This window comes from Delphinapterus leucas, chromosome 19, assembly GCF_059928025.1.
Source record: "Delphinapterus leucas isolate spDelLeu-1000000601 "Yukka" chromosome 19, BTC_Dleu_Yukka2, whole genome shotgun sequence".
NCBI lineage: Eukaryota > Metazoa > Chordata > Mammalia > Artiodactyla > Monodontidae > Delphinapterus > Delphinapterus leucas.
Window position 1 is genome coordinate 30130986 of NC_143147.1, and position 15835 is coordinate 30146820.

The window sequence follows — 15835 nt, forward strand, 5'->3', positions numbered from 1 at the left end:
GCTATATCGAAGGTTCCAAGGACCCCCTCCTAGGATTGGATTAATTTGCTAGACCAGCTCACAGAACTCAGAGAAACATTTTACTTATTAGGTTACCAGTGTACCATGAAAGGATATAGCTTAGGAACAGCCGACGGAAGAGCTGCAGGGGGCCAGGTATGGGGAAAGGGCCCAGAGCTTCCATGGCCGCTCCAGGGGCACCAGTCTCTCCCAGTCTCCACATGTTCAACAACCTGGAGGCTCTCTGAACTCCATCCCTTTGGGTTTTTATGGAGGATTCATTACGTAGCATGACTGATTAGATCATTAGCCACTGGTGATTGAACTCCCCTTCTGGAGGTCTGAGGGTGGGACTGAAAGTTCTAACCCCCTAATCACATGGTTGGCGCCCTGGCAATCACCCCCCACCAGAGGTGGCCTAGGGGCTTTCCCAAAGTCCCCTCAATACTGTAGCAAAAGACATCCATATTGATGTCATTGAGATAGGCTGGGACCTGGGACCTGGGACCCCCTTACCGAAATGCTTGCACCTGCACAAATGTCTCCTACAACAATGGAATAAAAAGAAACTATAGGAGCTAAAAGTAACTGTGCACTTGCACAGTTGGGGCAAATTATGAACAAGATACAAAAAGGCTAAAACCCAGCTGCCACTTCTGAGGTGCTGGGAGCAAAAGCAGGGGACCGCACGTGTCCCCTGTACACAGCACCACCAAAGAGGTGGGCACACCATCCAAGCCACCCCTCCTGGACCCATCTATGCCCCCCCACCCCATTTAAGGGACCAGCTCGCCCCCTCTGGGGAGCAAACAAGGAAACCTGTTACTTTTTTTCACGCCCTCCTGCTGTAGCATGAGTCCCAATAAAGCCTTGCCTCAATTCCTCATCTGACCTCTAATCAATTTCTAGTGATTAAAGTGATCCAAGAACCTAGTAATATCATCACTTAGGAAAGTCCAAGGGTTTTAGGAGCTCTGCACCAGGAATGAGGATGAAGACCAAATATGTATTTCTTATTATAAATTACGATCTGTCACCCTGAACCCCCTTAGCTCCATGTCTGAATAGACTGACTTCTACCAGTTCTCTCTTGGAGTTTGGGTTGTAATAAGTTTCCAAGAATTCCTCCCCATAAGCTGTTACTGAGGAGTCACAAGACCTGTGTGTGTGTGTGTGTGTGTGTGTGTGTGTGAAGCAGGAGCTGTGTATTTTCTCAAGGGATACCTCGTCACTCCTTCCATCATAACACAGATGTCACTGTATTCAAGTGCTGTCTGCACTGAACTGACCTGTTGCAGTCAGCTCAGGTGGCCATAATAATACACCTTAAACAACAGACATTTATTTCTCACAGTTCCGGAGGCTGGAAGTCCAAGACCAAGGTGCTGGCTGATTGCGTGCCGGGTGAGCAATTCCTGCTGCCCTCAGGTGGCAGAGACCACCGGTCGGTAACACTGGGGAGGACTCGCCTGGGCTCCAGGCTCTGGGAGGGGGGTATTCCCTCTGCCTCCCCACCTCCCGGGACACCCAGACTCAGCAACTCCAGGTATTGCTTGGTTGTTATTTGTTTGTTTGCTTGAGTCTGTGGAGCCTTCTCTTGATGAGTAGATGTTCTAAATGTGCATCTTCTTTCAGGGAAATGAGATGTGGCCTTACCCTGAGATCCTGTGATAAGAAAAAGTTCTCAGAAATACAGCCTGGTATCCAGCATTCATACACAGATATGAAATAAGACAGGGAGGAAAGGGGAAGACAGAGAATTGATACAGACCTTCATACACATGCAGGATGGGGACGGAGGAAGAGGAAGCTGCATTCTTTCATCCTAACGTGGAACCATGGTGTCAGAGCCATGGACACCACGAGAGGCAGGAAAGTATGAGAGCTCGGGTCAGGCACAAAGGCTGACGACCTAACGACACCAAAGGCAACAGCAGTGAACTGAGTTCTGAAATATTAGGAGAAGTTTCCCAGCTTGTCCGGGGTTGGAGAACTTAAAGAGATTGAATAATCTCCTTAACATAAAGTATCCTTAAAATCATAGCAGAATAAAAGTTAAATACAAAGAAATCAAATGGTTCTTAGAAACAAACAGAAACAAGAATCTCCAAAGGGGTCTCCAGGTCTGTTTAGATCCAGAAAGGGTCTTTGTAGCCACGGTTCTATTCTTACTCCCATGGTCCCTCAGAACTGTCCATCCACAGGTGGTACCCAAGGCCCCGTGGATCCTGGCTGTCCAGGACCCACCATCCACCCTCATTTCTGGTAGACAAACCCACTGCCTCGCCCAACCAGTTGACCCCGCCTGATGTGTCCTGGTTCTCCCCTCTGTGGCTGTGCTGGGGCTCTTCCCGCTGTTCACTATGTCCGGATCAGCTCTCTGGGAGGCAGGCTCTGCCATGGATGTTTCCTGGCAGGGAATGCTCTCTGAATGGCTCTCATAGGGAGTGGGGAGAAGAGGGCCTGGGAGGAGGTTGCGATAGAGCTTCAGCTGATGGGACTTGGCTGGGACCCTTCAGGACTCTTCCAAATTAATGCAGTTGAGCAGGCCTTTAACTCCCAATGGACCGATGATTGGAAGCACTGCCTCCAGACATTTGGGTGAGGCAGCTTCCTTTGGCAGAGGAGAATTCCCAGGAAGTGAGCTGTCAACACCCCCTCACTCCAGGCAGCTTGGGGAGTGAGTGCTGCCTGGAACCATGGTTCCACGGTAGGATGGAAGAGCGCAGGTTCTATAGGCGGGTCTGTGCAAAGGCACTGCATCGACCTGTCAGATTGCTCCCAAACCCTGTCCACTGGACGGAGCTCATGTCCTGTTCCCCTCTCAGCCTTTATTGTAAACCTTTAAGACATTATACCACATGGCCACACGCATGAGGAATGAGCTCCGGGCACCACAATCTCTGTTCTGATTCTCGCCTGATTTCCTCACGGTGTTGCCTTTCTGCCTCTCTGATACCTCCATTCCTTCCAGGTTCCCATATTCTCTGGCTCCTGGCCACCTGCCTCAAACGTGCTCTCACATCTAAGACTTGATGACTCATTCTACTTACCTGGGACTGCACATTGACTCTCCTTAAGACCCACAGTGAATTACTGTGACTCGACAGCAAGTCTAGAACGAAGGCATTAGTAAGGGTAGACTAGGTTTCCAGAGCTTAACACGTGCAAGTGTACATTCTTCTGGGAATTAGCAGAAGAATTACCTAACAGGAGGTAACCCAGGAACCCAGACTGATTTCCCTGTAGGGTCCAACCGTCTCACTAGGTGGCTGTGTGCTCACTGTGATGGGGCCAGGCCAGGTCAGTTAGAGGTCTTGAAATTCTTCTCTCTGTCTCAGCTCAGAAGTGACAGTCCTGCGCACAGTCTGGTGAACAAAATGAGTCACATGCCCCCTCCTACCTGCAAGGGGCTGGGAGACGTGCGGAAGTACGTAGATATTTAGTGAGTATCAAATGTCTGCCCACAATTAAGTCCATCTAATGTTGAATATAACAGTCATTCCTTCAGAACTGGAAAAGCCTTTTAAAATTCTGTCAAGCCACAAGGGTCAGATCCCATTGATTGTTCTAGAAAAGCAATATAATAAAACATGAAAATAACTGAATCAACCAAGAGCCTTGAGTAATAGTACCGTGGGTGTCACTAACTGGCAGTGATCTTGGGACCTTCAAGGGCCACTTTAAACCTCAGTGTTTCTATGTGTGAAACGAAAAGATGAGATTAAACTTTCTCTCTGGTCTAAATGTCTGCGTAGAACCTATGGCCTTTGCATCTGAGCCATATAGAAGTACAAGGTAGCAGAGAGTCCTGGAAGACAAGATTCATCTGTTTCTTTCGACAAATATTTATCAAGTGCCCAGAACTTGTTCTTACTGTGCTGGGGTTGGTGGTGAACAAGACAGAAAATGATTTTACTTTCTGAGAGAGTGCCAGAAAACTATCTTTACTTTTTTATTAACATGGTAACCTTCTTGCTTATTAGCGTGTACTTTATCACTTTGGTGTGACATTTTTATTTTTGTTATGAGATTATTCTCTAAATCGTAGTCACCCATGGGCACTTTCTAGCTACTTGTATTAGTGTGCTAGGGCTGCTGAAACCAAATAGTATGGGCTGAGTGGCTTAAACAAGAGAAATTTATTTTCTCACAGTTTTGGAGGCTAGAAGTCTGAGATTAAGGGACTGGCCAGGTCGGTTCTTCCTGAGGGCTGAGAGGGAGAATCTGTTCCAGGCCTTCTCCTAGCTTCTGGGTCTTAGCTGGAATCTTTGGTGATGCTTAGTTTGTGGAGGCACCACCTCGTCTCTGCCTTCATGTTCCCATGGCGTCCTCCCTGTGTGCCTGTCTGTCTCAAAATTTACCCTTTGTATGAGGACACCAGTTGTATTGGATTAGGGCCCACTCTTCTCCAGTACGACTTCATCTGCAACAACCCTATTTCCATATAAGGTCATATCAGGAGGTGGTGGAGGTTAGAACTTCAACCTATGAATTTGGGGGACACAATTCACCCCTAGCAGTGCTGTTGTTAAGTGACTGCAAGGATAAATTTCCCCTTCACTTGTACTTTCTTTCCTGAAGTTCTGTTTTTCTTCCTTAAGCTATCATGCTTTTTTTTGTTTGTTTGTTTTTGGTACGCGGGCCTCTCACTGCTGTGGCCTCTCCCGTTGCGGAGCACAGGCTCCGAATGCGCAGGCTCAGCGGCCGTGGCTCATGGGCCCAGCCGCTCCGCGGCATGTGGGATCTTCCCGGACCGGGGCACGAACCCGTGTTCTCTGCATCGGCAGGAGGACTCTCAACCACTGCGTCACCAGGGAAGCCCCATGTTTTGTTTTTTTGACCACACACTTAATTGTGACGGTAAGGCAGTTTTGCTTTTTTGCATTTTCTCTCCACGTATTCTGGGAAAATACCTGGAGCCTTGCACTTTTTCTAGCTCCAGGGGTCTTTGTACAGCAGAAGGCAGAGCTGCCTGAAGACAGCCTCTCCGGGCTCCTTATGCGGATGCTCTGCCTGCGGAAGAGATTCTTTGGGACATCTAGGCTGGGAAGGAAAGAGAGGAGGTCTTTGTGGGAAGGGAGGCAGGGGTGGGACGATGAAAGCTTTCCCAAGAAGCCCTGAGAACGGCAGAGACTTGGCACCACCCTGCGAGGTGGGGAACCTCTCAGCTTCCTGTGTACCTGGAAGAGAAGCTGAGCACAGCCTGCTTGCAAGGGACTGCAGGGCTTGGAGAAGGGACTGCTGGATGGACAGGGTGATGGGCTGAAGAGGACAGGTTACATCCCATATCTCAGCACTGTAAAATCCCCCAGATTCCTGTGCGCCTCTAGGGAGAGAGAAATAGAACAACAACTGACATTCTGATTACTTGCTACTCTAGAAATGAGGAATTGAATTTAAGTTAATTTTAAAAATTAAAGAAATGTGAATTTTCTATACTTTCAGAATGTGTGATTATGAATTCATACAAACTCCATTGTCTAAAATTGTTCTGTTTTAAGCCACCAGTGTGAATCTTGAGCTTCACTCAATTTTCTATGTAAAGGAGGAACTTCATAATACACTTGCATTTCTCCAGCCTCTGGACCATTTATTTACTGTGGCACTGATTCCCTGGCCTGTAACCATCTAGCACAGAATCTTGCCCTTAGTAGGTAATCAAAAAGGGGTTTGTACAGAGAGTGAATGATGAGTCACATTGCCCACAGGCACAAACGCTTAGCAACAAAGGGTATTTTTTAAAGTGATCTTGACCTGACAAACCTCTGGGTGAGATGGCTGAGAGCCCTGACCTGTGCAGAGGGTCAGTCGGACAGAAAACCAACCAGTGATGGGTGGACGTGAACTTGAGAGACATTGGAGAGAACCAGGAAGGTTGCTCAGTGGCACAGCTCAGAGGAGATGACCCTAGTCTTTATTTATTGAGCACTTACTATGCTCAAGGCCCTCTGGGAAATTCCATACAAAATTACTTCATTGCTGTTCTACAGAATCTCACGACCTAATAAAATCAGGCAGTAAATATCCAAAGCATGAAGTCTAAGAGATGCCATGATCAGCATATTGTACAACTTCAGACTCCTGGAGATGGGGAAAGCAGTGATGGATTGGGAAGACTTCACAGAGAAAAATGACATTTGAGATGCAGTGTATGGCCTGCTGCAAACTGTATTGTCAATAATGGTGTCCTTTTTCCCCATCTTCCCGACAAAAATGATGTTAACAAAGACAAACAAAAAAACATGGGAATGAAGTCACACACACACACACACACACACACACACACACACACACGTCACTGCTTAAGGACTCAGTGACTCAGTTGGGTAAGAAGTTGGCTTTGCACCTCAGCCCTCTTCCTGCCAGCCCTCCCCCCATCCCCATTCCCATGCCCCTGCTAACCATACAAACATCTGCATCTCAGTATGGGCCCATTCATCCTCCTTCCTGCTATTTGCTGTCATCCTTTCATTCATTTAATCATTCATTCATAAGCAGTATCGCACCAGTACATTCCTGGTACCACAACCAGTGTATAGAAGGGGTGAATCTATTTTCTGTGAAGCTCAGGCCTTTATGCAGAATCGTTTTCATCTTCTGGCGAGAGGCTGGAGTAACCAAGTGTTGTTAGAATTCTTGCCATTGTGCCTTTTCCTTGAAAGATGACATTTGTACAAAGAATTAGACAAAGACATCAGTAGTGCTCATTCCTATTTGGGGAGGAAAAATATTTACTGGAATAACTTCTCAATGTAGATGAGAAGATTTATTATGATTATGATCGTGATTTTTAAAAAGACGGTTATGTAGTAGAGGAAGACAAATGATGCAGTGTCGAGACAGTTAAGAATCTTGTAGTTTGGGGAAAAATGAGACAAATAACAGCTAAGGATTATGGAATCCTTACAATTTTCCAGTTATGTTGAGATTGCTTTATGCATATTTGCCTTATCAACCCCTGCCAAGATCTCGATGACCATCTGTATTTTTCAGATAAGACAATCAAAGCACAGAGAAGTTAAGTAACTTGCTTAAGGTCACTAGGCCCGTAGGTGATGGCATTAGAATTCGTGTTGAAGAAAGCTATGGTGGTGGGTTTTCCCATACTTCTGGAGAAAAGAGTCTGTCTGTTGAAGGAGGCATTCTTTCATACCCAATAGGTTTTGTTCAGATACGCATGCCTGAGACATATAATTTAGCACTGGTGCAACTTCCAGCTACTAGAGGGAGTGGCAAAGAGAAAATTTACAGGAAAATTCTACCTTCAAAGATCTTTGGCTCTAACAAGCTAGAAACCCTAAGCATAGGAAGTAAACTGCTGTGCCTGGATCTCGGGAATCCCCAGAAGGAAGGACCAGACAAGTTGCCTCCAGTTCTCCGTCCGTCCAAGCAATCAGGCAGTGGGATGCAAAGACATTTCACGTGACGCTGGCGTGGAAAGGCCCTCAGCCTTCATCTCAATGTCCCCACACGCCGGGGCATCGAGCCCAGGTTCTGGGAGCCCCGATCTGCTCTGAGGCAGTGCTCTTTGTATCATCCGCGCTAAGAGTGTTTTGGGATCACCCATTTCTCTCCTGTCTTGCTGATCGTTTCTTCCGGGCGCACTGGCATCTGGGACAGTCTTCTGGCTGCCGCCGGACGACGCGCCCTGTGTGCCTCTTGGCGGCGTGAGGTCCGGGTGGTCCTCGGGCACCGGGTTCCCCTACGGGCCAGCGCGGCCCAGGGCGGGGCGCGGCGGGCGGGCGGCAGGGGGCGCTGCGCGCCGGGCGGGGGCGCTCGGGCCGAGCTTGTGCTCCCCGCGTCTTTGTGCAACTCGGCGCCGCCGCCCACTCTCCCCCCGCGGGCCGTGCGCCCCGGCTGGAGGGCGGACGGGAATAAAGGGCAACTCCGGGCGGGGCGGCGGACGCGCAGCGCGGATACCCGGCCCCGGACCGCGGACCTAGGCACGGCGCGCGGAACCCCGCCCGTGGCCGAGCAGGAGCGGCGGCCCCGGGGCCCCTGCCGCGCGGGAGCAGGTGGGTGACGCGCGTCCCCTTTGTGTCGGCCCCGCGGGAGCCGGGCGCGGCCGAGGGGCCCGAGATAGGTGGCCGTGCCGAGCCGGCCTCGGGCGCCGGGATCGGGCATGGGCGAGGGCCGGTCCGCGCCCAGGGCGCCACCCTGGCCCTGCCCCTCGGTGGCTCCAGTGCCGCGGCCCCTTCGGGACCCCGGCCGCCTCCCCGGTCCGCCGTGTCTGCAGCGCCGCGTCCCCGCGCTCCGGCCGGTCCCGGAGCGGCCCTGGGTTGGGGGCCGCGGGACGGACGACCGCGGTGTACGGGGCCTGGCGAGGGCGAGCCGCCGGGGCGCGGGGCGGGGTGGGGGCGTCGGGAAGGTTCCGCCCAGCCAGAGTGGGCCGGCGCCGCGTCCTCCGCGGGGCACATCCCGGCGCCCGATGCCCGCGGCCGCCAGCCTCGCTCCTCCAAGCCGTCCCCTCCCCAGGGGCGCGCGGAAAGTTCCCTGCGGGTCTCCCCGCCCCACCCTCTGGCGGTGGCTCCCCAGCTTCCCCGTACTGTCCTGGGCACCCAGCCCTGGGCATTCCTGCGAGCCTGGAGGCTCAGGGTCGCGGGGAGGAACGGGTGCCTCGTGCACCCTTTTGATCTCCATAGGCAGACCTCTGGATGGGCACTCCAGAAGTTCTCTCTGCCTGCCCTTTTCCCAGTGAACAATTATAATAATAATAAAAATCTCGCTCAACAAGTATCCCATGCTGGCCTTGTGCCAGGCCTAGGGCAGGCGGGGTGAGGGAGCCCCAGGGGAGTATCCCCAGGGGGTCCTGCTGCCCTGGGCGGGGAGGGAGCTCTGGTCCCTGAACTAAAAACGGACCTCACATCTTGCTTTGAACTGTTGTGGGAGGAAAGCCTTTTTCTAGGAGCCGGCCTGGGGATCTGATAAGGACACATTCCAGTGAATCTGGCCGGGGGCAGCTGGCAGATAGCTGTGCGGTTAGTAAATTGTGAGAAGGAAAGTGCTGTGTGTGGACACCTGCCTGAAGAGCTGTGAGCTCTGTGAGTGCCCAGGAGGTAGAGGCAGGGGGAGGAGGGTCCCAGCTGCTGGGGAGCCTGGTCCTGGGTCAGAGCTTGAAGGAGGGGCAGGTTCTAGGTGACAGGAAGGGCCCCAGGCCAGAAGGAACTGCCCAGCGGAGGAAGGGGGAAGGAACACAAAGTGTGACCCTCGAACTTTCCCACAGGCCTGCAGCCCAAGTGTTCCCTTTCCTGGTACTGAGACTCAGGACCTGGTCTTCTGCAGTTTTCCAGCACCTTTTTAATTTTTGCTTTTATTATTTTTTAGAGAGTGCAAAGGAATTATGCCTAGAGTGGTCAGATGAGGGTAGATCGTGACATTCTGAATTCCAGGCTCCTTTGACCTTGATCCTGTGGCAGTGGGAGCCATTGATGCTTTTGGAGAGTGAGCTGGGCCCGGATTTAGAGTGGTGAAGGCGGGGTTGAAGGATGGGGACCGCACCTTACTGTCCAGTGTGGGGTGTGTCGCCTTTAGTCCCCAGCGTGGGCTCCCACCTGTGCCCTTGCCCCTTATGAAAGGTCAGGCATGGATTCAGAACCTCAGGAGAAAACAAGGTGCAGATGACCTAATTTTAATGGGAGGGGCCTTTTCCAGATCCAGCACCACTGGGGTTTGGGAGTTTGTTTAAAGAAGCTCTGATTCAAGTGTCAGGACGCTTGGAAGAGGAGCTGATGAAGGGAGAACTCAAGTGCTGGGGGCAGAGCTGCAGCCGGCAGATGATGGTATGGGCGCCCACGGGCCATGAAGATGGGGGTACTGAAACCTGCAAGAGCACTTACCAATCCCTGTGTTTTAGAAGCGTGTTCCGGTGCCCTTACTTTGATCGAGTGTAATCCCTGCATCCAGGTCTTCACCTGAGCTCAGGGCTTGGCTTGTGGACTCGATGTTGTTTTGGACTTGGAAGGGACTGCCCACACTTCAGCTGAAGCTGCTGGCATTTAGCGGGTGAACGTGCCGCTAGGCCAGACGGCGGCAGGGCCAGACGCCGGGAGCCACGTTGCCTGTTTTTTCCACTGTGGTTCATAATTTGTCCCCAGTGCCTTCTTTTGTGCACATTTCTCCTTCTTGAGAGCCTTTCTCTCTGGTGTAGAGACAGGGGAAGTCTGTACCCGCAGACAGAGCATCACGGAGCTCGCTGGTCAGCACAGGTCACCAGGCCAGCCGGCCCACTGTGATTGAGGACTTTGTGGACTGGAGGGGGGAGGTCAGGGGCCCCAGCGACACAGAGGGCCATGGCTGGCCTGGGCCTGGCATCAGCTCTCCCGACGGTCTGCTGTTCTTTCTCCTGTTCCACCCTAGAACTGGGAGGATGAAGACGTGTCAGCTGCCCTGGGGTCTGGTGGTCTGGAGCCCCCCAGACTCTTCCAGCGCATCTGGCCAATAAGGACCTCCCCTGGATCCCTGGGGTGTGGAAGATCAGAGGCAGCCATGGGGCTGTGAGTAGAATGGAATGCTTCTACGGAAGATGGACCCTCCCCGTATTCCCTTGGGTAGTTTCCTACCTTGGAGACCCGAGAACTAAGTTGAAGGTTCTTTCCTTTAAGACTGGAAAAGTCACGTGAGGCAATCATTTCTGGAACCAGCCTCCTCTCTCCTTTGTTTCTGCATTACTGACACACATGAATACCTTTTCTTAATTAGATGAAGAAATTAAACGGAAGCACCATACCTGCTGGGGATTCGGGCCAAAAGGCAGAGCTTGTACAACTTTCTGACCCAGCTCTGTGACCTTGAGCAATTGTCTTAACCTCCCTGTGTGGCCCCAGTTCCTTCAACTGTGAAACTAAGGTGTTGGTCTAAATGATTTCCAAGATCCAGATATAAAAATGTGCTGCTTTAAAGGTCTTTTCCAGGAGCATCAATATTGCCAATGCAACCATTTTTAAAGAATTTTGCAAGAAAAAACATTATATATATATTTTTGCTTTCAGAACAATGGCTTTTCTCAAAGATGATAATTTGAGAGATGGGCTTTGAAGAGGGTGGCTCCTTGGTGATGAGAGTCTGGCATCTTCCTTCTTTCCTGGAATCTAAAGCCTGAATCGGATTGTGTTTCCTGAATGGCCTATAGATAGACGCAGAGTAGGGCTTTCACCAAGAAGCAAGTGGACAAGCTGGATGCAGTGTTACAGAGAAAAAATAAGTTCCTGGATAGCATGAAGAAGCATGTCAACCAACATATTATAGTCCCCTGGAGTTTGGCTCCCTGGAGAGCCAGGGAACAGTGGGTGTTCATTTAGCGTTTTCCATCACCAGGTGCTGATAGGAAGTGCTCTGTATGCTCGGACCCAGTTCTCACGTGGCCCATAGCATAGGCATCTCTACTGTCCCCAGCCTACCAAGGTGAGATGGACAAGGAGAAGGTGTGGCGTCCAAGGCCAGGTACGTGGTACATGTTGAAGCTGACATGGAACTCAGAGTCCTGTGGAAAAGGATATCCTCCGTGACCTTGAGGAGGCAACGGTCTGGGGGGCGGAAGGTAGACAGTCACAGATTGTTCTAGCTCTGGGGTCGGTGTGCAGCATGCAGTGGGGCGTGGTGAGCAGCCTGCCCGCTGGAGCCATTGATGCTGGCTAGGACCCGAAGGATGAGTCCCAGTTAACCAGGCGAATGAGAAGATCAGGGTCAAATTCTGGGTCTGGGAACAGCAAGAAACTGCCTGGGGTGGGAAGGGAACTTCGGGCCGGCACGGCGGGGCTGAGCCCCTGTCCTGTTGGAGGGTGGCCCGGCTATCTCTGAACCCTGTTCAAACCAAGCCCCTGGGTGCAACGCCGCTGCTTTCATTTCTGGAATCTCCTGGACCATCCCAGCAGTGCGGGGGACTTCCGTTCTTTGGTGTTGGAGCCTCTGTCCTAGAAGTCTTCCCTCCTTTTCCCTTCCCGCCCCCAGTTTCCTTGGTAGAGGAGAGAGGCTTCAGGGAAGGTGAGAGGAAGCCCAGCAGCAGCCATGGTTTTTACAACCCAGCGTTGCCACGCTCTGTCTGCGGGGTCACCTGAGCAAGGCTGCTGTGATTCCCCAGGTGATGGCAGCCGGGCCTGCAGTGGGGAAGCTCCGAGCTGGAAGTGAGCCCCAGTGAAGGATGGCAGTGAGACTGGGGTCACCCCTGCTCCTGCCGGCTCCACCCTGCAGGCAGGAACCCGGGAAGAGCTGGTGGGGCAGGGAGTTCCAGACCCAGGGGATGATATGGTTGACCTGGGACATGTTTTGGCCTCCGAAGGGTCAGTTTTCAAACAGTCCTTTGAAACAGAGCATGTTTGATGTTGAGGTGGCAGCATGTAAAGGTGGTTTGAAGGGAGGTGGGCTGTGCAGGCTGCATCGAAGGAGAACAGAATGCCTTTCGCACTTCCACTGACCCGCTAGCCACGCAGGTAGCCAGGGAGCCGTTCCTTGACGGTCTGTCTCTGCGTCTGGCACGTGGTCCCTGGCCAGCAGCAGGTGGTGTGTGCATCCCCTCCCTGCTTGTCCTCTGTAGCTGGCAGGTCTTCAGGTGCTCCCACGTTCCAGAACAGCCCCGCTGGCCACCCCTTGCTGCCCCCTCCGCGGGGAGGCTTGCGCACACACCCTACAGGAAGGGCAGCCTCCTGGGCAGAGAGGCTGCTTTCCCCCGCCCCGCTCATGGGTGGAAAGTGCGCAGACCTCTGCATTAGGGGCCTCTTTGACCTCAAGGTAGAACAGTCTCTTCAGTAGGTGTTCTGAGGCCAGAATCATGCAGATATTGTTTCACTTTCCCGGGACGACTTTTGCGGTTCCCAGTGGTGTCCGCCTCCAGGCTCACCACTGACCTCTTGTCACTTTCCTGCTGAGACACCGTTGCTTGTTAAGTCACGCATGTGCCCCTGGATCGAGCTTCTGAGATTCTTCCCCACTTGGTTCCAGCCGGTCTTTCCAGGCTGATCTGTCCGCGGCTTCCACACGTAGGCCCTGGAACGTTCTCCCATCACCTTCACGTGCCAAATTCCTAATGATCCTTCCAGGCTTCGCACACATGTTGCCTTTTTCTTAAAGCTGTGGGGTCATCAACGTAGGAGCCGTAGAGGCTGACTCCTCCAGCACTGGCGTCTTGCAGATGAGAAAGTGCAGGCACGGAGCAGAGAGGACGGAATGGCAGAACTGGGGCTCCAGCCAGGCCCCTTTCTTTCCAGGCCCCAGCCTCTTCTCCCGTGAGCTGGGAGCCTCTTCTCTACCAGGTGTTTCCACAGCAACATTTTTTCAGAACCTGTAATTGCTCTTAAACCTCTCTACTCTAATTTTCCTGTAACTTTATCATTTCTTTTACTAAATTATAAGCTCTGCAAGGGTAGGAACTTCTTCATGTTTGCATTCCCTCAGTGCCTATCGTGCTCTCTCTAAATGAATTTTTGCTCTGTGGTTGAATCCAAGATAGAGAAACCTGGTTCAAAAGGGAACCTGAGGCAGGTTATCGACAAAGAGATGGGATCAGGGTTCACATTCTGTTCTCCAGCAAGATCTGAGCAAATCGAGAGATGTTTTCTCTTTGGGGAGGTCAGGCCACAGAGCAGGACACTGCAGGATGTGTTCATGAGGATGTCGGGGACCCGGGGCTGAGGGTGAGGCTCCATCAGCCTCATGAGTCTGGATCTTTCTAATGGGAGACAGAGGTGCTCTAGGTAAAGAGGTGATCAGGGTTCCTGGAGTGTTTGCCAGGTGAATGTGGTGGGGACCCTCGAGTCACATAGAAGAACAGAGCTGTTAGAGGTTCTGGACCTACAGGGCATGTAAGATAATCCATAGTGGTGAGTGTCTTCTCTGTCCCCGAGGGGTCTGTTTTTTGAGTGCCTTCCCCTCTGCTTTGGTGCATGGGGCCAGTTTGCATTCAAGAGCATCTTGTAGGCTGTGTGTTCCCAGAGCAGCTTTGCTCTGGGAAGTGGGAAGGCTTGCAGACACCCTGGGGGGCTGGCTGTTGGATATGCCATTAAGAACATAAAGAAACAAACAGTCCCATAAATTGATTTTTCCTGACACCCTGATTGCCACATGGTACTTCTTGGTACCACATGCATGGCTCATAACAGTCCTAGGACAATGGAATACAAAGAGCTTCCCGAAGGCTTTCAGAGCTGGCGCCTTGGGAGCCGAATTTGTTGGCGGAAACTGTATATTTCTTCCTAATCGCTTGACAGGGGTGAGGCGGCGCCAGTGCTGGTGTGGACCAGACAGAGCTGGGTGTCCCTGCTGGGATCGCAGTTGTTTCTTCTTCTTTGTGTCCTGCTGAAACGTTAGCCTGAGATAGCGGGAGGTAGAGTGGTGGGGGGGCTGGATGTATGAGAAAGAAGAAAAACGGGATCTTTAGTCCCTCAGCTCGTGGGACCCTAAGAAATTGCCTCTGCTTCCGTGTTTATTCTCGCTGCTCCTCCCAGTCTCGCTCACTGAGACCTTACTAACTTCCCTCTTGTCCTCAGGTAGACGTGTGATGCTATAGACCCAGGGTTTGTGTGCCCCCCAAGTTTGTATGTTGAAACCTGACCCCCAGTGGGATGTTGCTAGGAGGTGGGGACTTTGGAAGGTGATAGGTTTAGATGAGGTCGTGAGGGTGGGGCCCTCATGAATGGGATTAGTGCCCTTGTATTGATAAAGTAGACCCCAGAGAGCTCCCTCGCCCCTTCTCTGTGGGAGGACATGGTGAAGACTGCTGTCTGTGAACCAGAAATGGGTCTCACCAGACACCAGATCTGCTGGCACCTTGTTCTTGGACTCCCAGCCTGCAGAACTGTGAGGAATAGATGTTTGTTGTTTAGAAGCCACCTAGTGTGTGGAATTTTTGTTAGGGATATCTGGATGGACTAAGATAGGCAAAATGGCTCGTCACCAGTCATATTGGGGTGAACCCACTCTGCTGATCATCTTCAGAGACCCTTATAAGGTCATGTTCCCAGACGCTGGGACCTAGGAGTTCAGCATATCTTTTGGGGACACAGTTCAGCCCATAACACACATCTCCCAGTGCCATGCAGTACATGTGCATATGTCCTTGTACGTTACTGTATGTCTGGCCAGCAACACAACACTCCCTGTGTCCTCTGTGACAAGCCATGGAAGGGGCTGGTGGCTGGCCTTGGTTCAGCTGCTCTGACAACCCAGGGTCTCCTGTGTCTGCACCATCTTGTCCTGGACCCCGGGGCCAGATGGCTCTCCAGGCTGCACTCACACCCCGTGTTTAGGTAGCCGGAGAGGTGGGGCAGTTGGTGTCAGATCCATTTGTCTTTCTTTATCATGGAAACCACCCTTTCCAAAAGCACCACGGCTGCCTCTGTTTCTGTCTCATTGCGGTGGGCTGGACGGCAACTCCAGGGAGTAAGAGAAGCTGAGAACGTGAGAGACCACGGGAGCAGGGAGAGCGTCCCCGAGTGGACGGGACAGGACAGAGCTTCCGGTGTGGTGCGTGGCTAGACTGTGATTTAATACAATGTCTTTGCTGCTCTCACTTGCTCTTCTCTGAAAGGCAAGAATCCATATGGGATGAGATCCAGACCACTGTGCACGTGGCTTAAATGTTCGTGGTGTCTCGCCAGTGTAGTGCAAGCACACCTGAATCTCCCGTGGATATTTGTGGTTTGGGGTGCAATGAGGGCCAGGAAATCAGTCCAGTCTTGTTCATTTCTGTATCCCTCTAACACCTGGCACACGGTAGGTGCCCAGTAAATATTTGTTGAACTTAGTAGGCGTCTTTTTCCTTCAAAGATGTTCGAGTCCAGAAACAATCTCGTCATTCCTTCTTTCTTCTTGTTCATTCATTCACTTGGCAAAATGGTTTTGG